Source organism: Tachyglossus aculeatus, chromosome 9 (genome assembly GCF_015852505.1).
Source record: "Tachyglossus aculeatus isolate mTacAcu1 chromosome 9, mTacAcu1.pri, whole genome shotgun sequence".
NCBI lineage: Eukaryota > Metazoa > Chordata > Mammalia > Monotremata > Tachyglossidae > Tachyglossus > Tachyglossus aculeatus.
In genome coordinates this window covers 31,063,166-31,085,712 of record NC_052074.1, presented here as the reverse complement: position 1 = coordinate 31,085,712, position 22,547 = coordinate 31,063,166, and the positions used below count along the sequence as shown (strand labels likewise).

General features: G+C 42.7%; 1 protein-coding gene across 2 annotated transcripts in view; it reads left to right on the top strand.

Moving 5' to 3' along the window:
* KLHL29 (kelch like family member 29) overlaps nt 1-22,547 on the top strand; it is a 540,646-nt gene that overhangs the window by 66,337 nt on the left and 451,762 nt on the right. For both annotated transcript variants that reach the window (XM_038751895.1, XM_038751894.1), the window contains exon 2: nt 11,225-11,335. The gene's annotated coding sequence lies outside the window, so the exon portion shown is untranslated. The remainder of the gene's footprint in view (nt 1-11,224; nt 11,336-22,547) is intronic.

Here is a 22,547-nt window from a genome sequence, read left to right as displayed (position 1 = left end):
CTTCCCAAGCGCTTAGTACAGTGCTCTGCACATAGTAAGCGCTCAATAAATACGATTGATGATGATGATGACTGTGAACCCCATGTGGGATAAGGACCGTGCCTGACCTGATTTAGTTATATCTACCTCACAGCTTAGAATGGTGCCTGCCACATAATATGCACCCAATAAATACCACAATAAGAAAAATGTGGACTAGAGAAGGGAAAGACTTGGTTCAGGGTGGTCAGCAAGGAGCTTAATGCTTTAGAGTTAATATGATTTTAGTCTCTACAAAAGACCGTATTCCTCCAATATATTGTTTGCTATGGGCATCAACTGTGACTTTTTTTGCTTCTTTTCTGCTTTCCAAATATCAAATACAGTGTTCTATACACTCTAGGCACTTAATCAATTCTGTGGATATTTCTATTTATACCGATCAGTGTTGATCATGAATTAATTCTCTTTAAATTAACATTAGGTTCATTTTAACCAAATTAGGATTATCCGTCTAATTTAATGTACTAAAGAGTGTTTCCACTTGAGTTGGTACATCATTAACAGATGATTCCACTGCAAATACATTTACCATTGCATTCAGAACAATGAGAAGTCTTGCTCTATTTTGTTTGGGCTTTTTTTATGAATTGCTCCTGCTCAATGGAAAGTAACACCCAGATGTTAGACTCCAAACTCTTTTAAAATGTCTTGGATCTAGGTCCAATACCATATGGTAGTGATGCTAGTACATATGGCACTTAATAAAATCTGGTGTATTTGGTTTTAGGAACCAGAAGAAAAAGTCAGAGTTCCCTTTAATTCATTAGTCCGATAAAGGGAACAGGACTTGGGGATTATGTGCTAGCCAGATGTGTAGTTGATGTTGATGAACCAAGTGAAACAGCTCGCAAACATGAATGCCAGATTCTCCTCTTTCTGGAGAACTTTCTTCCTTTGAATGAATGAAGGAGTAAAACCTTGGACTTTGCCATTGGATGACTGCCTTAAGCCTTGCAAATCTACCTAGAGGCATCAGTAAGAGTCTAATGACTTTTTTTTCATTTCTTTTCATTTTTTAAGATATTTAAGTACTTACTATGTGCCAGGCACTGTACTAAGCGCTGGGGTAGATACAAGTTAATCAGATGGGACACAGCCCATGTTCCACATGGGGCTCAGTCTTAATCCTCATTTTACATATGAGGTAACTGAGGCACAGAGAAGTTATGACTTGGCTAAGGTCACACAGCAAAGTGACAGAGCCAAGATTAGAATTTAGGTCCTTTGGCTCTCAGACCCAAGCTTTTTCAACTAAGCCACACTGCTTCTGCACATGTACCTCTCAGAAGCTCTGGGGCAAAATGACCACATCGGTGCCCACCCATGAGCACTGGTGACTTTTCTGGTCCAGAGCTACTGTTTTGAGGTTGGTATGTGGTCAGTGGATGCCACCCAATGATTGACTGTGAGGAGAAATAGCCTACAAGGATCTGAATGGACTCATCTCAGCATTCGCAATTTTTGAGTAGCTGACATGAATGAATTCATTCATTCGTATTGAGCGCTTACTGCATGCAGAGCACTGTACCAAGTGCTTGGGGAGTACAAATCGGCAACATATAGAGATGGTCCCTACCCAACAACGGGCTCACAGTCTCGAAGGGAATGGATGACTTCAGTGCACATGTGGGCTGCGGTGTTGAAACCCATTGTACGTCTTCAGATTGGTAAATTGAAGAGCATTGTCTTACAACAGTTATGCTTCTCACTTTACCCTAATTTTGACTTTATGATAACCTGCTCTTGCCTGGTATTTAACCCTGGGAAAGCCACTTCACATCTCTGGGCCTCAGTTACCTCATTTATAAAATGGGGATGAAGATGGTGAGCCCCATGTCCACTCTGATTGACTTGTCTACCCAGTGCTTAGTACAGTGCCTGGCACATACTGTTTAACAGACACCAGTGACAACAACTAGCTCCAAGGCTGTGGGTGGTGGGGCTTTCACAGAAACCTAGGAGAAATAGAAACATCATTTTGAAACTAAGATTGTTGGGGAGCGAGTGGCTGAGGAAATTCTAGAGAGGGCTGGAGGGGGGCGGAGGAGAAAGAGGAGGTATTTGATCACTTGGTGGACTCCAGGTAGGGTTGACAACACCCATTTTACTTCTAATGAAGTGGCTAATTTATCATGGATCCTCTGATAATATGAATACAGGAATGTAGCTAGATCTCTCCATATACAGTTGATTAAATACACAGTTCTGGGTACTTCTGATTCATTCAATCATGTTTATTGAGCACTTACTGTGTGCAAAACACTGTACTAAGCGGTTGGAAGAGTATGCTCTAACAGACACATTGCTGCCCACAATGAGCTTACAGTCTAGAGGATTTATAGCAAAAATAGTGTATCCAACCTTTTTAGTGAATCTGGCAGGTAACATATCCACAGTCTAGATGGTTATCCGGTAGTATCTGAGAAGATTCTATCAATAGCTACTGAGAGCAGAGCACTGTACCACGTATCCATTCACTGTCAGTGTTATTACTCATATATACTTACACACACATATTCAGGAAAACTCCTGGAAGGTGGGGATCATGTCTCCTACCTGTATCATACTCTCCCAAGTGCTCAGCCCAAAGTAAGCTTTCAGAACATACTGATTGATTCACATTTCAGTGGTGCTCCTTTATTTCTGTGGGTTTCAGTTGGCAGTTTGGGAAGTTTTAGGCTGTCCAAATGCATGAAGTTCCTCCTTGGTGGTGATATACTTCATGAAAAGCAGCGTGGCTCAGTGGAAAGGACACAGACTTTGGAGTAAGAGGTTATGGGTTCAAATCCTGGCTCCACCACATACATGTCTGCTGTGTGACCTTGGGTAAATCACTTAACTTCTCTGAGCCTGTTACCTCATGTGTAAAATGGGGATTAAGACTGTGAGCCCCACGTGGGACAACCTGATAACCTTGTATCCCCCCAGCGCTTAGAACAGTGCTTTGCGCATAGTAAGCGCTTAACAAATGCCATCATTATTACTATTATATACTTATTCAGACAAGCGCAGGTCTCTCTAGGTGTGAAATTAAAGTATTGTGTGGGACTATTAATGACATACTCCTTATAGAAGTGTAGTTCCCTACTATATTATAAACTAATCTGTGTAAAGCAGAGTGTATGATGCTGCCTGAGGCTATAGAGTATAAACCATCATTTCTCTTAATGGTGTGGATTATTCATTCATGCCTGTTATCAGGTTGTGGCTAGCAAGTCAGGGTGTTAAAAACAGAGAGCAAAACATTGTTTGCTCCCCATGCACCTGAATAATTTGCATTAACATTTATATGCATTATGCAGCCGTGCTGCAATGGAAAGACAAATCCAATACAGTAAAATGCTCCCGACCAGGGTTGCGGAGGTGAGAATAGTGTTCTGAATTGCTAGCCGGGTCACAGTGAATCGCAGGCTGAGAGCTGTGTGAAATTCCAAATCCTCCAATCAAGGGTCGGGTTGAAAGTTGTCAAGTGAAGCAGTATGGCCTAGTGGAAAGCACATAAGCCTGGAATTCAGAGAACCTGGGTTCTAATCCTGGTTCCACCACACATCTGCTACACGACAGTGGGCAAATCTCTTCTCTGTGCCTCAGTATCCTCATCTGTAAAATGAGGATTAAAGCTGTGAGCCCGATGTGGGACGTGGAATGTGTCCAATCAGATTAGCTTGTATCTATCCCAGTGCTTAGCACAGAGTAAGCTCTTAACAAACATCATTTGAAAAAGGAAGGTGTTTCAGGGTAGGAAAGGAGGAAGCTAAATGTCCCAGAAAGCAAAGGGGTGGATTACCTGTATTTTTAATGGCCACTGAGATGCCTTCATTGCCAGCTTTAGAGGCTAAAACTTATTAAGGCGTTAATCCTTTATAAGGTGTTTTGGAAATTTCCTGCTCTCGACCCTCTGACTTGAAAGAAGGTAATAGTAGTATTTAAGTGCTTTTTACGTGCCAAGGTGTATTGGACACAACCCTATATAGGATTTGTAGTCTGAGGGAGGGGCAATAGGGATGTTATCCTGACTTCAAGGATGACATAACTCAGGCACAGAGCAGTTAAGTGACTTGCCCAAAGATGCACAGCAGATGGGTGGAGTATCTGGCTTTAGAACCCAGGTCCTCTAACTCCCAGGCCCAAGCTCTTTCCAATAGGCCACGCTATGTTTTTTTTAAATTTTGTTTTGTTTTCCCCCCTGCTTTGCCCCAATCTTACCTACCCTATCATGCTAATTCAGCATGATTATGCCAGTGTTGTGATCAATCATTGGCATTATAAAACACCTATTTTGGGCAGAACACAGAATTTAGCACCTGGGAGAGTAAAATAGGTACAGTTCCTGCCCTCAAGAATTTAAAATCTAGTTGGAAACAGACATTAGCCAAGATGATCAAGGATGAATGAGAATGAGTTACTGTTTCAGCCAAGAGGGCTCTTTTTTTTAAATCTGGGGGGGAAAAGAAATAAAGTCCAGCATCCATATGAAAAGTAGCAGGGCCTAGTGGACAGAGTTTGGTCCTGGGAGTCAGAGGACCTCGCTTCTAATCCCAGCTCTGTCACTTGCCTGTTGTGTGACCTTGGGCAAGTCACTTAACTTCTCTGTGCCTCAGTTACCTCATCTATAAAATGGGGATTAAGACTGTGAGCCCCATGTGGGGCAACCATTGTGTGCAACCCAATTGATCTAGTATCTTCCCAGTGCTTAGTACAGTAACTGGTACATAGAAAGCACATAACAAATATTATGAAAAAAATCTACGTAATCTGGTTCCTATGCAAGAGGGAAGCCCGTCTCTAGACTGTAAGATCATTGTGGGCAGGGAATATGTTATATTGTCCGACCGTAAGTGCTCAATAAATACGATTGACCATGCTGAACACTAGCCAGTGGTCAGTGAGCATGAAACAGACTTGTCTAGACATCAATAGACCTCAATTTCATCACATTGTATTTGTGTTTTCCTGTTAGCTTTAGCTATTAGGGTACCACTGACTGCTAGCCAGTTACGAGGCTCTCTGTCCAGAAATGTAGATAGACCCCATTCTTTGGTGGTGAGACCACCTTTTAGACTCCCCCTTTTAGACTGTGAGCCCACTGTTGGGTAGGGACTGTATATGTTGCCAACTTGTACTTCCCAAGCGCTTAGTACAGTGCTCTGCACACAGTAAGCGCTCAATAAATATGACTGATGATGATGATGATGATGATGAGACGAGGGATGGTGAAAATTACATGGTTTATGGGCGAGTACTCTACTTATCCATCTCAGGGAGGGGGATGATCAATGCCAAATAGCACCAAATTCTCTTTGCCATGATTTGAAAGAAAACAAATGTGTCAGTCTAATTGGGGAAAAAAATAGGATTTTAGCAGGGAGAGAAACAATTAATGGAAGATCCTAACTTCAAGACTTCATTTACCACTTCTGATGTAATTGTGGTATTTAAGTGCTTATGATATGCCAAGCACGGGGGGAAAACATCTATTCCTCTTCTCTTGATAAAGTGCTTAATACAGTGATCTGCACACAGTAAGTGATTAATAATAATAATAATGGCATTTATTAAGCGCTTACTATGTGCAAAGCACTGTTCTAAGCGCTATGGAGGTTACAAGGTGATCAAGTTGTCTCACAGTGGGGCTCACAGTATTAATCCCCATTTTACAGATGAGGTGACTGCGGCACAGAGAAGTGAAGTGACTTGCCCAAAGTCACACAGCTGACAAGTGGTGGAGTCGGGATTTGAACCCATGACCTCTGACTCCAAAGCCCGTGCTTTTTCCACTGAGCCCAAAAATGATCTCTCTAGTTCTCTGAGAAGATGGATACTATATGCTTGAGAGAAAGATTGATTATTTTGGTACTGAATGTTTAATATGAAACTGGAGAGGAAAAAGCATATTGTAGTTCCAAATACGGGATATGTGGCATTATGGGATCAAGGGGAATTTGCCATCTTTTGCCAGGAGTGAATGATAGTGAAAGTTCCCCTCCTTATGGAGTCTAGGCCTGAACAAGGAGTGTGGGAAGCAAAACTTCATACTTTATTGCTTTCTTTAGTGGTTTCCTGTCATTTTGTTTTAAGAAACCAATTAGTATTCATAAGACTCTACTGGTACCTTTTTTTGTAATTTAAATGTACATAGATCTGGGTGTATTATTTATAGCTCTATCTTTGAATTTTGAAACATCTAGTTCTCTAAGGCTGCAAAAAATTTAATTTTATTCAGGCCAGAGGAAAAAGCATACTGCAAGAGGAAATATATGCTTCCTAGTGTGATTACTTTCCAGAATCATTCCTGCACTTCCCGTCATTATCATTGTATTGTATGTGTGTGTGAAGTCAAGAGTGAGGATAAGTCCATATGTGCAATTCCTTGAGTCTGAGAATGGCACCACTTGTTTTGTTTTGTTGTCTGTCTCCCCGTTCTAGACTGTGAGCCCGTTATTAGGTAGGGATTGTCTCTATCTGTTGCCAAATTGTATTTTCCAGGCTCTTAGTACAGTGCTATGCACACAGTAAGAGCTCAATAAATACAATTGAATGAATGATGCCGATTTTATTGCCTGTGGCTGATTAAATCAAAGTATACTGGGAAAGCCTTTCTACGGTGTACAAATTTAATAATTGTTCCCTTGCACTGTTGCATGTGGCCATTGTGTTCAATGCCATTTTCTGTTCTGCCACAAAATGACGTGAACTAGTGACCTCTATATTAAGGCAGTTACACACTATTTTGGGCCAGCTTATGTTTTGGCTAAGAACGTTCTCCCAACAATGCGTGCCTGTTATAGCTTGTCATACTGCATTATCCAATCTGATATTTGTCAATATTGATTGATCACTTACCGAGTGCAGATCACTGTACTAAACACCTGGGAGAATACAACAGAGTTTGTAGCCAAGTTCCCTGCCCACAAAGAGTGTACAGTCTAGAGGAAACTGTTTTGTTTGCACGCTTTGTGTTTGCCTTCACAGAGGCGTGTGAAATGAGAATGGATGCTTACCAATAGAGAATGTTTTCCTTCGTCATCATCAATGGTCTGTATTGAGCGCTTACTGTGTACAGAGCACCGTACTAAGCACTTGGGCGAGTGCAGTACAATAGAGTTGGTAGACATGTTTCCTTCCCACAAGGAGCATATAGTTTTTTTAAATGTTGTTCATGTGCCTGAATACCGCCATGCGAGGCACCGAGGAGGACTGGCAATTGAGAATGAAGAACATTTTTTGTCCTTGTCTGTCCTTGCCCTTGCCAAGATATAAAATACTGACTCTCCAACAAGGCCAATTTCAAAAGTTTATTCCAACTTTTTCTCTGAGCCGAGCCCGGGCAAAATCCAGATGCCTGTCAGAGTTTGCTATTGATGTATTTGCTGAGTCAGTCTTTTGTGGGAGTTTATTTTTGTTTTGTCAGAATGCTTGCCAGATCTTTGTGAATTCTTGAGGGAATGTAGTTGATGGATGGTGTACTTATCTCTTCCTTTTAAAAGGAGATGATTATCCTTGCAGAATAACACCCTGAATAGTCAGTCTTACTCCTGCACCAAGAGGGACTTAAACATTATGCAGTGCATTGAGGGGAACATGTATGTGTGTCTGTCTCTCTCTCTGCAGGTTGCACATCCCAAGAGCTGCTTTTTTGTAAAATCAACAACTTCCTCTGTCACAGTTGACAAAAGTTAGTCCTTTTCTCCATTAAATGGTAGCTTATCTATTCTACTAGAGAAGCAGCATGGCTCAGTGGAAAGAGCATGGGCTCTGTGGTCAGAGGTCATGGGTTCATATCCCGACTCCACCAATTGTCAGCTGTGTGACTTTGGGCAAGTCACTTCACTTCTCTGTGCCTCAGTTCCCCCATCTGTAAAATGGGGATTAAGATTGTGAGTCCCTGTGGGACAACCTGATCATGTTCTAACCTCCCCAGCGCTTAGAACAGTGCTTTGCACATAGTAAGCACTTAAATGCCATTGTTATTATTACTATTATACTGCAATTAGGTATTTTAATGCTAAATACCACTTAGGTCCAAGGCCCAAATACATCCTAGCTCCCTTCATGTCAAAGTGGCCAATATAATCTCACTGACATTTTATTTAAAATTACAAATAGCAATCGAAGAATGGGAAACATTGGGACAATTGTTTTTTAATCGCTGTTTTAATGGTAGCTCATAGGACTAAATATATTTTGCCTCCATTTTTTTTTTTTACGGATCACAGAACTTTGGTACATTTTTTCCCCCCTCTGACTCTCTATAGATAAGCTGCATCAAATTGAATAAAAATAAAGAAGAGGTTGAAACATTAATTGCATTACTTTTAGCTTGGGGATGAAAATGTGACAATCTGGAGTACCCCAAAAATCTTATTTTCAGTAGCCTTACCAACAGATTTAGGAAATTCCCTTTGCTGTAACTTCGTTTCTAAAAGTTCTCTGTCATTTAGTACCACTTTACCTTTGGGATGTCTAATAGCATGCTCTGATTCAAAGATGGGTAACATTATCCTTGCCAAAACCACATGTTGCCTGGTGGTAGCAACTTGACTTCTGCCATCCCTGGGGTGATTTGGAGACTTGATGGTTCAAGGTTGTTGAGGAAACTCATAGAAAGAAAGTGAAAATTGACAAATGGGGTATCAAGCTGATGAAATTTTTCTGATTTTGGTGTCTCCTATACGAATTATCTTCTTGGTTAATAGCCGGGAAATTCTCCTTCCTATGGAAAGTTAGCATTTGAAGTTCTTGCTTTTTAGAGCATTGTTCAGTCCTAGTCAACATCATCAAGAGCATCTGTTGAGCACTTGCTGGGAAAGTGCCCCAAACTAGGCATTTGGGAACATGCAATAGAAATAGCAGGCGGTCCTTAACTTTCATGAGTTAATGGGGGGAGATAAGTGCACATAAACAGAAGCTTTTAACAAAGAACCCCAGGTAGTGGCCTCAGTTTCAAGGATGAGAACAGAAGCCACAAAATTTTCAATAGTTTGCTCAAGGTTAGGGAGGGAATAAGTGATAGATTTAGCTCTGGATCTCTGAGCTGCTGACTCAAAATGTTTTCACCGATGAAACTTTTATTTTTTCCCCCAGTGTACTTAATGGCCATTTACAATCATTCTTTCCCAACTGAAATACTTTCTAAAAGCAGTTGATTAACATTCATCCAAAGAGTAAATGGAAATAAAAATTGGGCATTATTATATATGGTATTAAGCTCTTACTATGTGCTAGGAGTAGGTACAAGATGATTAGCAATGCCAATAGTAGTCATAAATGGAACAAGACTAGACAAAAATCAAAAGATGGCTAAAAATAGAGAAGCATAATCAAAATAGCATGAGTTTGTCAGCAGAATGGGTTTGAAAAGGAAATTAGACAAGTACATAAAGTCATAGTAGAATCAAGGTGGTTTCTCAAATTTCAGTTTGAGAGATCTGGATAAAAAGGAAAAAAAAAGATTCCAACTGGCATAAAGAATAGGGATTAGCATCATAATGTTTTTCAAAAATTGATTTAGGAGCTGAAATAGCAACTGATTGGTGGAGAGAAGAGAGACTATGATTTAAATGTTGACCGTGGTATATTTTTCTCCCCATAGAGTTTATTAATCACTTGGGAAACATTTATCCTGAGGAAGAAATAACATTTTACATCATACTTCAAATGGTTATTCGAAGCGGGCCATCTGTGTATCAGTATAAGCTGAATAAACTTAAAACGAGAGATCCTGAAAAAAATACGTCGCAATTTAAAAGAAGCTCACTATAAAGTGAAACTAATTTTTAGTAACTTATAACTTAAGTCTTTCTTGTCCCATTAAAACCTTTCCTGGGGTGCCTAGAATGCCCAAGTGTTTAAAGAAAAGAAGAAAATTATTTTTAAAATCTTTATTGATCTTTCAGTTAATCCATCGTATTTATTGAGCGCTTACTGGGTGCAGAGCACTGTACTAACTGCTTGGAGAGTACAAATGTAATAGAGTTGATAGACATGTTCCCTGCCCACAATGAGTTTACAGTTTAGAGTTAATGACCATTTAGCACATTACAGGAATAGATGGCATTTCCTGTTGTGAAGATGGCTTTCACCCGCATTACGTATGAGAGGGGTGAATAGATATGAAAATGTCTTCCAAGAATGGATAAATTTCCACTGATTATTAGGCTTATGTTTCCAATAACTTTCACCCAAGAGATCCATGTCAGTGCCTTCTTGGGAAGTGAGTGCTTAGTACAGTGCTCTCCTCCTCCTCCCCACCCTCAACGCTACCTCCTTCCCCTCCCCTCAGCACTTGTATATATGTTTGTACAGATTTATTACTCGATTTTACTTGTACATATTTACTATTCTATTTATTTTGTTAATGATGTGTGTTTAGCTTTAATTCTATTTGTTCTGACGTCTTGACACCTGTCCAGTTGTTTTGTTGTCTGTCTCCCCGTTCTAGACTGTGAGCCCGTTGTTGGGTAGGGACCATCTCTATATGTTGCCAACTTGTACTTCCCAAGTGCTTAGTACAGTGCTTTGCACACAGTAAGCACTCAATAAATATGATCGAGTGAATGCTTTGAATACAGAAAGTGCTTCCCCCACCCTCCAGACAGTGAGCTTGTTGTGGGCAGGGAATGTCACTGTTTATTGTTGTATCGTACTTTCCCAAGGTCTTAGTACTATGCTCTGCACACAGTAGGTACTTTATAAATACAATTGAATAAAATACTACTGATGATGGGGAATAGAAATGGTTGGCCTTTGTAACTGTCAGAGCCTTGTATTTTCATCCTTATATATGTATGCATGTTTCTCAGCACCTAATCAAAGACTTGCATTTCTGATTTTCCTCTTTCTGGGGTATCACCATTTTGATTAGAGAGTAGGTAACACCACTGCCATCTCTGGTGTCCATCAGCTGTCAACCCTACAGTCTATCAGGATTAATATTTCATGATTTATGTGTGCACCTCCAAGTGATAAAGATTCCTTGTTCTACAATTGCATCATTGATCTCCCCCCTCCCCCCCGGGATACGTTATTTTCCACCGCTCCTTCTGCTCAAGATGCTTTGTTAAAAGTACTTTTTTCAGGGAACTAGGGGAGGCTCTGGTTTAAATATGCCTATTTTTTAAATTTAAATATGGCTAAAATGAAAGTAGTGTCACTCACTTTTCCTGTCATTTTGTTCCCTCAGGTTATCTGGTTTTCCAGAAACTCTCTTCCTAATGTGAAGGTTGGCTGTTGTGAGGATTTACTCCTTACTGGAGGTAGAACGGAAATCCGACCAGAGTGTGGAATCCAGAAGGTAAGCAGTAGTTGACTGAGTACTGATTGGATTCAGTCCTCGTGAACTAAAACCCATCCTGAAGGGATCTGGCAATTTTGCACTTGGGACCGGTGCATTTCTGTGTGTAAATAATTTGCTTCAGAGACGGTAGGACCTCTTGTCCCGATTTAATCACAAAGGATCAAAGGTAGATGATCTTTCATGGGATTAAGTGAATGTCATCTCTTTCCAATTAGCATAGAGTTTAAGAGAAATCAAGTTGGATCCGCGATAAAGAAAATGGAAAACCTAGGGGAATTTTATTGAGCCCTTGCCTCCTTGCAATTTACCTTCGTCTTGAACTTTCTCAAGGGTGATCTGTGAGTATCTCTGACTTTAATGCATTTGTCATGTTATATAATAAGTGAAGCAGATAGGGCTAGGAGGTTGGCCAGATGCTTCTTGTCCGCATCCTGCCTCTGTCCTGGAATGCACTCCCTCCTCATGGTTGACATCTGATAGACAATTACTCTCCCCTCCCTTCAAAGTCTTTTTGAAGACACATCTTCAAGAGGCCTTCCCTGACTAAGCTCTCTCCTTCTTCCTTGTGCATCATCCTGACTTGCTCCCTTTATTCATCCCCTCCCACCCCCACAACACTTACATATCTTTAATTTATTTATATTATCTGACCCCCACCCCAGATTGTAAGCTCACTGTGGGCAGGGAATGTATCTGTTGTGGTGCTCTCCCAAGTAGTTTAGTGCTGTACACAGAGTAAGTGCTCAGATGCGATTGACACCCATGGAAGTTTCTGGTGGAAAACAGATTGTTTTGTTTTTTTTTTCTTTTTAATTGGTTTGCAGAGCCAAGTAAAAGTCAGATGCTAAGTATCTTCCCTTGTGAAGCTGCTGCTCTCACAGTGGTATTCAAATGTCTTAATGTGGCCACAAAGACCATCTTTCCCATGTGCAGGTGATAGAGCACATCTTTTCAGCCCCTTGTCCGGTTGGGGTTCACTTCAAAGGTTATGATTCCTGCTCAGAAGTTACATTCAGGGAGGGGAATAGGGGGATACAAGTTTGGAGAGAAGCCCAGACTCAGGATTAGGCAGCCGGGGGGTAGCAAGAAAGATGAAGCCCTTGGGGAGAGGGAGTGAGGTCTAGAGGAAAGAACACAGACCTGGGTTCTAATCCTGGTTCTGCCACTTGCCTGATGTGTGACCATTTGCAAGTCTCTTCTCTGAGCCTCAGTTACCTCACCTGTAAAATTGGGATTCAATACCTGTTCTCCCCCTTACGTAGATTGTGAGCCCCATGTGGGACAGGGATTGTCCAATCTGATGAACTAGTTTAGTGTTTGCCACACAGTGAGTGTTTCACATACTATTAGTAGTATCTGTGTTCTAATAGAGTGGTTCCTACACCAAGGAATCCTCCGAAATGAACCGCCCCTCTTAGGTAAACAACGCCTTACTTACCGGGACAGGGACAGGAACTTCTAGCTTTGGAGCCAGATCTGGTTCACTTGAATCCACACGTGGCTGTTGGGAACAAGTACCCAGTCTATTTATTTAATGTCTGTCTCCCTCTGAACTGTAAGCTCATTATGGGCAGGGAATGTGTCTGTTATATCATTGTACTTTTCCAAGTACTTGGTGCTCCATGAACTTTAAGCACTCAAATACAATCAACTTACTGACCAGCTCGGTGGGAGTTATTGCCCCCCAGGCTCAGCACCATGCGGGTGATGTCATTACCTTCCCTCTCCAGACTTTCTAGGCAGGAAGTAGTCACCCACACCACTCCTCTGAGCCGGAAAGGAGCCCAGCGGGAGCCAAGAAGGTGGCTCCATTTCTTGACCTCTATCAGAGGGATGTGGCCCAAGCTGAGGATGGGCAGGGTGAAATGGAGCCGTTCTCCTCCCGTGAACCCCACGGAAGTGACAGATCCCCTTCCCACTGTCCCTCACGCATGCCTTCCTGCCATCGCCATCAGTAGGCTTCAGTGGTTCATGGGTGGACCAGTCAGTGAAGGGCACCACTTACCGCCATGGGCGCTGGGCATGGGTGGAGAGAGCGGCCTTGTTCCAGGGACCCTATGCACTGATCACCATTGCCATGAGCCCAAAGAACAGGAAGTCTTAGCTCCACAAGTTCCGGGTCCGAAGCTGCCAAGCGAAGAGGTGGTGGCACAGGAGGAGGGTGAGTGAGAAGAGTGTAACTGGCTAATGGCACAGCTGCTGCTCCCCTGCAGCAAGAGAAGGATGAGGCAGAGCACCTGCACAGCATTAGGAATTAGGAATCAGCACTTAGAACAGTGCTTTGCACATAGTAAGTGCTTAATAAATGCCATCATCATTATTATTAGGAATTGTGCATGCTCTTTCCTTTCTGAGGGAGGGGAAGGAGACATTCAACTCCATACAGTTGCTTGCCTTCCCTCTCGCCCTCATTACAGCAAATCTGCTTGGATTGTTTTAGACCTGTGGCTTTTCTGCCTCCATGCTAAAGCCTCTTCCTCTCTATCTCGGTGCCAGCCAAAGTTTTACTTCTACAACTTGAATCAAGACCAGCCCCCTACCCACCTCCACTGACTCGAACACAGTAAGTGCTCAAATGTCACTGATTGATTGTCACGGGCAGGGAACGTGTCTACCAACTCTGTATTGTATTCTCCCAAGTACTTTGTACAGTGCTTGGCACAGAAGCACTCAATACTGATGATGATTGATAAATCTGCTTTAATACATGACTATCGCCTGCTTCCCAAAGAGAAAGGGAGATTCAGTAGAAACTGTTGGCTTCCTCTCTCCCTCTCTCATTTTGTCAATCAATCCTATTGAGCTCTTACAGTGTGCAGAACACTGTACTAAGTGCTTGGAGTACAGAATTGGTAGACCCATTCCCTGCCTACAACGAGCTTACAGTCTAGAGGGTGAGAGATGTTAATATAAATGAATTACTGCTATGTACATATGTGCTGTGGGGCTGAAGGAGGGGTAAATAAAGGGACAAATCCAATTGAAAGGGTGATGTGGCAGGGAGTGGGAGAAGAGGAAGTGAGGGCTTATTCAGGGAAGGCTTCTAGGAGGAAATGTGCCTTTCAATAATGTTTTGAAGGTGGAAAGAGTAATTGTTGGATAGGAGGGAGGGGCTTCCAGGCTAGATGCAGGCATGGGTTTCTGGTCAGCAGGGATAGATGAGATGGAGGTACAGTAAGTAGGTTGGCATGAGTGAAGTTTGCAGGCTGGTTTGTAGTAGGAGAGTAGCAAGGTGAGGCAGGAGGGGGCAAGGTGATTGATTTAAAGCCAATGGAAAGGAGTTTCTGTTTGGTGTGGAGGTGGATGGGCAGTGGTGGAAGGTTCTTGAGGAGTTGGGAAAGTGGATTGAATAGTCTTGGAGAAAAATGATCCAAGTAGCAAAGTGAGCAATGCACTGGAGTGGGGAAAGACAGGAGGCAGGGAGGCCAGGAGGGGGCTAATAAATGAATCAAGGTGGGATAAGGTAAATGCTTGGATTAACAGTTTGGCTCAGCAGAAGGAGCACACACTTGTGAGTCAGAGGTCATGATTTTGAATCCTGGCTCCGCCACTTGTCTGCTGTGACCTTGGGCAAGTCACTTAAGTTACCTGTGCCTGTTCCCTCATCTGTAAAATGGGAATTAAGACTGAGCCCCACGTGGGACAACCTGATTACCTTGTATATACCCCAGCAATTAGAACAGTGCTTGGCAAATAGTAAGTGCTTAACAAATACCATCATGATTATTATTATTATTATTATTAACATGATTGCAGTTTGGAGAGGAAACAGTGGATTTTAGTGATGCTGTGGAGGTTGAATTGACAGGATTTAGTGATAGATCGAATATGTGAGTTGAATGAGAGAGGAGTCAAGGATAACACCAAAGTTATGGGCCTGTGAGACAGGGAGGATGTGGTACTATCTACAGTGATGGGAAAATCACAGGGAGAACAGGGTTTGGGTGGGAAAATAAGGAGTTTTCTTTTGGACATGTCAAGTTTGATGTGTTAGCAGGACTTTCCCTGACTTTCCCATCTCTGTTGACGGCACTACCATCCTTCCCGTCTCACAAGCCCGCAACCTTGGTGTCATCCTCGACTCCGCTCTCTCATTCACCCCTCACATCCAAGCCGTCACCAAAACCTGCCGGTCTCAGCTCCGCAACATTGCCAAGATCCGCCCTTTCCTCTCCATCCAAACTGCTACCCTGCTCATTCAAGCTCTCATCCTATCCCGTCTGGACTACTGCACTAGCCTTCTCTCTGATCTCCCATCCTCGTGTCTCTCTCCACTTCAATCCATACTTCATGCTGCTGCCCGGATTATCTTTGTCCAGAAACGCTCTGGACATATTACTCCCCTCCTCAAAAACCTCCAATGGCTACCGATCAATCTGCGCATCAGGCAGAAACTCCTCACCCTGGGCTTCAAGGCTCTCCATCACCTCGCCCCCTCCTACCTCACCTCCCTTCTCTCCTTCTACTGCCCAGCCCGCACCCTCCGCTCCTCCACTGGTAATCTCCTCACTGTACCTCGCTCTCGCCTGTCCCGCCATCGACCCCCGGCCCACGTCATCCCCTGGGCCTGGAATGCCCTCCCTCTGCCCATCCACCAAGCTAGCTCTCTTCCTCCCTTCAAGGCCCTGCTGAGAGCTCACCTCCTCCAGGAGGCCTTCCCAGACTGAGCCCCTTCTTTCCTCTCCCCCTCGCCCCCCTCTCCATCCCCCCGTCTTACCTCCTTCCCTTCCTCACAGCACCTGTATATATGTATATATGGTTGTACATATTTATTACTCTATTTATTTATTTATTTATTTTACTTGTACATTTCTATCCTACTTATTTTATTTTGTTGGTATGTTTGGTTCTGTTCTCTGTCTCCCCCTTTTAGACTGTGAGCCCACTGTTGGGTAGGGACTGTCTCTATGTGATGCAAATTTGTACTTCCCAAGCGCTTAGTACAGTGCTCTGCACATAGTAAGTGCTCAATAAATACAATTGATTGATTGATTGACATCCAAATAATGATGCCTTGAAGGCAGGAGGAAATGCAAGAATGTACAGATGGGGAGATATCAGGTCTGGGTGTATAGATTTTGGAATCTAACTCATAGAGGAGGTAGTTGAAGCCATGTGAGCAAATGAGTTCTCAAAGGGAGTGTGTGTAGGTGGAAATAGAAAAGGACCCAGAACTGAGTCTTGAGGGGTTCTCACAGTTCCGAGGTGGGAGGCAGAGGAGGAGCCTGCAAAAGAGACTGAGAATGTGTAGCAACAGAGATAGGAGGAGAACCAGGAGAGGACAGTTCCAGCAAAGCCAAATTTGGATAGTTTTCACAGGAGAAGGGGATGGTCAACAGTGTCACAGACAGCTGAGAGGTCAAGAAGGATTAGGATGGAGTAGAGGCTGTTGGATTTGGCAAGGAGGAGATCATTTGTGACCTTTGAGGGCAATTTACTTCATAGTAAAACTTCATAATGAGGTTACATTAAAGTTCATTTAATGTGTGTTTAATTGATCTGATTGGGTCTTTGCTACCTAACTGCCAAGAGGTTTCACTTTGTTTCTTCTGCAAGAGTAGGCTGCCGACCCTTGATTTAGGTCCTGGATGTCCCGTTGGGGTTGCCTGGGCCACCCTGAAAATAGAACTTCAGTTAGCTTCTTGCGGACTAGCAATAGCATTCAGGAGAGAGCTTCAGAAATGTCTTGGTTGATTTAATAGGTCCCGTGGCTGCATATCCCAGGCCCAAATCATTTAGAAAATACCAATGGGCCTCCCTCCTCTGATGGGGATTCATTTCAGCCCTGGGAGAGTGAGCCAAATGGAAAAAATAGATCCTGGGTATTGGGTCTGTTTAAAAATAAACAAAAAAACTGGCTTCTTACTTAGGATTGCCCCCATTTTTCTTAGAACTAAACTGTATTGAGTTTGCTGAATTGAACAGTAATAAAACAGTGGTGATACCTGTCCTGTGTTTTACCGGCAGTCAAAACAGTGGGTCTTCCCCATATGAGTGGTAATAGAACATTGGACCAAAGGAGCCAGGAGTTCTGTCGACTCGGCTGCAGCTTTGGGCTCTGAGAAACAAACTGGAAAATGCTATCAGTTTTCCTGTGGAATTCTAGACCCATCATTCGACCTTTTCTAGTTCAGTTGTAAAATGAGAAACACAGTTGGATCAAGCGAGGGGAGCTCTCTGTGACATTGCCTGATGGCCATCAGGATTGAAGGCACTGCATACCCTTAACACCAAGCAGCCAACCACAGATATATTCGGAGCCCACACAGGGTGTGTATAACACTGTCCTAGTCCTAAGCACTGATGAGAGGGTATGGAAATCCAGCAACTACAGAGTGAAATAAGGGACAAGCGTTTCAAGATCTAGCTGAACCACTCTGCTCACAGTAAGCACTCAATAAATACGACTGAATGAATGAATGAGAGAAATTTTGCACCATGACAACTACAAGCGAGCCATATTAAGGTTATACTTAATTATTATTAACATTAATAATAGTAATAATCGTATTTTTAAGCACTTAGGTGTCAAGCACTGTACTAAGTGCTGGGGAAGGTACAAGGTGATTGAGTTGGACACAGTCCCTTCCCTATACTGCACTCCCAGTCCTATTCCCCATTTTACGGATGAGGTAACTGAGGCAGAGAAGTGAAGTAACTTGCTCAAGGTCACACAGCAGACAAACGGCAGAGTCAGGATTAGAACCCAGGTCTTTCTGAATCCCAGGCCTCTGCTCTATCCACTAGCACATGCTGTTTCTCTCTTTTACTACAAGTCACGAGTCTACCTGTGCCTTCTGGTGCAAACCCAAAGCTCGGTCAATCCAGAACTGTGCAGATTGCCATAAAATACGAGATCGGCACGGGTCAAAAATTTTCTGAGTTACGCTGAATAAAATCCAAATTTATGATCTCTACAATCACTGGTATGGAGGAGGTGTCTGAAAATAGGAACACATCAGAATTTTTCTTAGCCATCCTTCTCTTCCCATTGTAAAAGAGAGGCCCGAAACACAGCGTTCTGTGTAGAATACCTTTCTTTTGGAAAAAGTAAACATTGAGGTCCAGGTTGTGCATAATTGGAAGTCTTTGAGGTCAGAATGGGCTATCTGCTGAGATAATCAGGCACCGAGCTTTAAAGCACTTGATCACCTTGCCCCCTCCCACCTCACCTCTCTGCTCTCCTACTACAACCCCACCCACATACTTCACTCTTCAGCGTGGCTCAGTGGAAAGTGCACGGGCTTTGGAGTCAGAAGGCACGGGTTCATATCCTTTCTCCACCAACTGTCAGCTGTGTGACTTTGGGCAAGTCACTTAACTTCTCTGTGCCTCAGGTCTCTCGTCTGTAAAATGGGGGTTAAGACTGTGAGCCCCCCGTGGGACAACCTGATCATCTTGTAACCTCCCCATTGCTTAGAACAGTGCTTTGCAAATAGTAAGCGCTTAATAAATGCCATTGTTATTATCACTGTTAAATACCAACCTACTCAACTTGATCTCATCCATTTCACAGCCAAACTCTCGTCCATGTCCTGCCTCTGTCCTGGAACCTCTTCCCTCTTCATATCTGACGGACAATTACTCTCCCCATCTTTAAAGCCTTACTGAAGGCACATCTCTCCAAGAAGCCTTCCCTAAGCCCTCATTTCCTCTTTCCCCACTCCCTTCTAGGGTCACCCTGATATGCTCCCTCAGCCCCACTGCAGTTATGTATGTATCCATAACTTATATTAATGTCTCTCTCCTCACCCCCGAGCCTGTGAGCTCATTTGGGGCAGGGAATGTGTTTACTAACTCTGTGCTGTGCCCTCGCAAGCACTTAGTACAGTGTTCTGTACACAGTAAGTGCTCAAATACAATTGTTTGAGCTGAGATGCTTCTCAGATTTCTTTGGGGAACCTTCCTCAATCTATAGCGTAATGGGAATGAATGGTCCACCTCATTTTAGAGATGGTCCCCACATTTCTGTCCTTGGGGAGAAAGATGCAAGGCTTTTTGGAGGAGAGGATTGGACTATTAAGGTCTCGCTAATCTCCATCAGCAAGTGTAGTTCTCTTGGTCCAGTTGCTATATGACCTTGTCCATCTGGTTCACACAGAATCACAAGGTGACTTTTAGACCCATCTAAAGGGATTGTTACAGAATCGTGCCAGATGGATGAAAACTTCACTGTATAACTACCAACATCGACCCACTCTATTGTATTGTACTTTCCCAAGTGCTTAGTACAGTGCTCATTCATTCATTCAATTGTATTTATTGAGCACTTACTGTGTGCAGAGCACTGTACTAAGCGCTTGGGAAGTACAAGTTGGCAACATATAGAGACGGGCCCTACGCAACAGCGGGCTCACAGTCTAGAAGGGGGAGACAGACAACAAAACATATTAACAAAATAAAATAGAATAGTAAATATGTACAAGGAAAATAGAGTAATAAATCTGTACAAACATATACAGGTGCTGTGGGGAGGGGAAGGAGGTAGGGTGGGGGGATGGGGAGGGGAAGAGGAAGGGGGTGCTCAGTCTGGGAAGGCCTCCTGGAGGAGGTGAGCTCTCAGTAGGGCTTTGAAGGGGGGAAAGGGGGATGTCATCCTCAGGATGTATTGAACAGCCATGGTGTGTGGGGAGCTCATTACTAGAAGCCTGGGAAAGTAGAAGACATGTTCACAGCACTAGAAGACTTTTCAAGTTAATGGGGGAGACAAGCAGACAGAAATAAAGTACTCATGGGAGCAGAAAAGAGAACATAAATATGAGTAATGGAAAAAAAATGAATAAATGGAATGATGTGTGATATGCAAGTGATGACTAATGGATAATGGGATGACTAATTTTGTTTTCTTTTATATGGTATTTTTTTAAGTGTTTACCATGTGTCAAGCACTGGGGTAGATACAAGTTGATCAGGTCAGCCAGAGTCCCTTTGCCAGGTGGGGCCCACTGTGTAAGTACAAGTGAGAAAAGGTATTAAATCCCCATTCTGCAGATGAGGGAACTGAGGCCCAGAGAAGCTAAGTGACTTGCCCAAGGTCACACAACAAGTTCATGGTGAAGCTGGGATTAGAACTCGGGGCCGTTGGTTCCCAGGCCCATGCTCTTCCCATTAGGCACCACTGCTTCTCAATGTATAATTTAGTCATTTGCCAACCGAATTAAAAATCAACACTGGGGACCCAGAATGAAGTCAGTCCAGAGATATTGGAAGCCATAGTCCTTAAAACCTCAGGATCCTTGTTGATCAAGTAGCCCTGTGTGTCTGGACCTGAGCTCTCCATAGGCTGGATGTTGAACATTCTTGGGGTTTTCTTTCCTATTTTCCTGTCATTGAGTGTTCAGAAAATCCAGTAGCAGTTATGCCGGTGTTCACAGTGTCAGGGACTGCAGGCCATGGATTGCTCTTTTTGGTCATTCTTCTTCAGTCTTGGACGCAGCATCCTCAAATCCATTGCCTCACAACCATTTGAAGAATCGCAACTTAGTTTGGAAAAGGAATACTGAATGGGGTGTTCTTTAAATAATACGATCGAAGAGCATTTTTAATGGAGAAGCATCGTAGTTTTAGGGGGTAGAGCATGGGCCTGGGAATCAGAAGGACCTAGGTTCTACTGTTGCCTCCGCCACTTGTCTGCTTTGTGTCTTTGGGCAGATAACTTAACTTTTCTGTGCCTATTACCTCATCTGTAAACTGGGGATTAAGCCTGTGAACCCCAGCTGGGACATGGACTGTGTCTAATCTGATGAGTCTGTATCTACCCCAGTGCTTAGAACAGTGCCTCACATATAGTAAGTGCTTAGCAAATACCATGTAAAAAAATGGAGGGATTGATTACTTACGTAAACCCCTATGTATTGATGAGAGAAATGATTTGGGGAAAAAGCCTCTCTTTCTTCACATTTTTTTAATTAATCACTTTAAAAACCCGTTCATGAAACTGAATACGAACTCCAAGGTTAATTGTTGTCTTCCACACTGTTACTAGGTTACCTTTTTAATGCAGAAATATTATTTTAATGACTTTTTGGTTAACATATGAATCGGGGTTTTTTATCTAAATGAGTAACTACAGATCAAAGGAAGATCCCTTGTGGGTTGCTAGGATGCAGATGTCTTATAAAATCAAGTTTTAGGACTGTGAATAAGCCTTATGTTTTACCCATTATTTTTGTAGCCAGGTCACTTATGAATGAATAACAGTGGGGGAAAAAAAACTGGCAGCTTTAGTGAGCAATCCAAGAAACCCAGACTAGGAAAGCAATGTGTTTAAGGGATATCCAGTCCTCAAGATATGTGGCTGACATACATAATGGTAAATGAGATGAACCACTAAGAGTGATTCAAAATCTGGATACACCTTCAAACCATCACAGGTACATTTTGACCATCTCTTGAGTGAACACTGCACTAAGTGCAGTAGCAACAAGGTACTAGTTCTGTCACCCAAGACCTTGTAACTTTGTCGAGGAGATTGGCAAATTATTTACAAATAGTAGTGATTTTGGATCTTGTCTGAAAGATCACACACTATTCCTGACAAGATTTTTCAAGCAGGAAAGGGGTGTTGTGCTCAACCACTTGCAAAAGCTCTTCCTCAAAATATAGAAAACTGAGGAAATACAACTATGATGACCATTTCCAAACCACTTATTCACTGGGGCAATCTCTGGGGCAATACGTGCATACATTTAAACTTTGTAGCGTCCCCTTACCTGCAGTTTATTTTAGTGTTTGTTTCCCTTACTGAATTGTAAACTCCTCAAAGGCAGTGATTGTTCCTACAAGCAATTGAAATCTGAGTTGCCAGAGAGCAAGCGAGTCACTGATTATCACTAAGTCCATGAATCAATCTAAGTGAACAAAACTGCAAAAACCACTGTGGAATCCAATTTCTCACCATTGCTGGCATGATCTCTGCCAGAGTCCTGAAAAAGAACATATATTTAACCAGAATGGTAAGTCAGTTTCAGAGTAAAGCAGAGCATGTGGACATATTTGCTGCAGACAGCTATAAGGAAAATGTAGGAAACAGTACAAAACTCTGCTACAAACAATTTGTAGATATAATAAACGTATTTGGCACTATCAGCTGATCTGGATGGTAACAACCCTTGAAAATGTTGGACTCCAATTTCAAATTAGTCACGATCACAATATTTTGGTTTTCAGAGGTGGGAGGGTGTCCAGCCTTGTGAAATCTTGTGGGGAC